Genomic DNA, 1,113 nt, shown 5'->3' on the forward strand with positions numbered 1-1,113 from the left:
CGGAGCCGCGCGCGGAGGTGGTGGAGAGCGCGCGGCGCTGCACGCGCACGTGGCTCTATAAGCACGGGGCGCGAACAGTGTTTGCGTGGGGCCAGTGGCGCAATGGATAACGCGTCTGACTACGGATCAGAAGATTGTAGGTTCGACTCCTGCCTGGCTCGARTGTTTTTTCTCACATCATAAAACTTTTACACACACAAACTCATGCATACGTAGTTTTTTCAAAGCTCACACAMACATATATATTTAATCTGAGCTCACGATTTAACACCATTTATATGCCTGGCACATCATTGGGATATTGCACCTTCCCAAGCAACAATGCCACCGTAAGATAATACACACCACCAGCCAGGTTTAAACTTTTCAAACAATTTCAATATGCATTGCTTCAAACGCACAAACTCCTSCAGTAAAGGAACACCATTAATGCACCAATAAATACATGGGAAAAAATCTCTTAGACGCTGTCAGGGGAATTTATCTTCGGCCTGGTACAGTACGGTTAACATTTCATCCAAAATAGCAGTGAGGTCTCTCAAACCAGCGCACAGCAAATAACCTGCTTGGCTCGTTAGCGCTGTTAATCTGTCTGGAATCGTGGCCAGTCATTTTCCCTCAGCASCTTTAGCGCAGGGTGCAAGCACAGGCCACAAAACCCGGCTCTGAAGGGAGGTCGCACGAGGCCCGTGCACACGAACCCCCTGGCGCCTGTTGCATCGCTGTAGCGGTTCCCTCGTTACTCTTGGGATCACCCCGTGCCGCCGGAGCCTGAACAGCCTGATTTTCTGGCAAATATAGAACCGGAAATATGTGTATTGAAAAGGAAAAAGTGAGGACTTTTTTTGGAAAAGGGGGAGTCTTTTGGAAAAGAGGCTGTGTGCACTGAAAGCTTTCTTTAAACTCTGACCTTTATTTGATGCCCACACCAGGAAGACTAAAGGGAGGCAGGAACAAACGGGTTTGATTTTTTCTGTCTATACTGGATTTAGCCTTTTGGAAAGTGTGAAGAAAATTGCATGCCAGCGGTATCAAGGCAAGGTGGTAAAAACTGTTTTGCAAGCACGTACAAGTGTGGGGGGAGGGGACACAAAACCGAAAGGAAAAGCTGCG

The 1,113-nt window shown here is 47.8% G+C and overlaps 1 non-coding gene across 1 annotated transcript; it reads left to right on the forward strand.

The window, feature by feature from the left end:
* The first annotated feature begins 88 nt into the window (after nucleotides 1-88).
* TRNAR-ACG (transfer RNA arginine (anticodon ACG)) lies at nucleotides 89-161 on the forward strand. The gene has a single exon. It is a non-coding gene; the product is annotated as a tRNA-Arg (tRNA).
* The last annotated feature ends 952 nt before the right edge of the window (nucleotides 162-1,113 follow it).

This window comes from Rhea americana, unplaced genomic scaffold, assembly GCF_003343005.1.
Source record: "Rhea americana isolate MKP2758 unplaced genomic scaffold, rheAme1 scaffold_247, whole genome shotgun sequence".
Lineage (NCBI taxonomy): Eukaryota > Metazoa > Chordata > Aves > Rheiformes > Rheidae > Rhea > Rhea americana.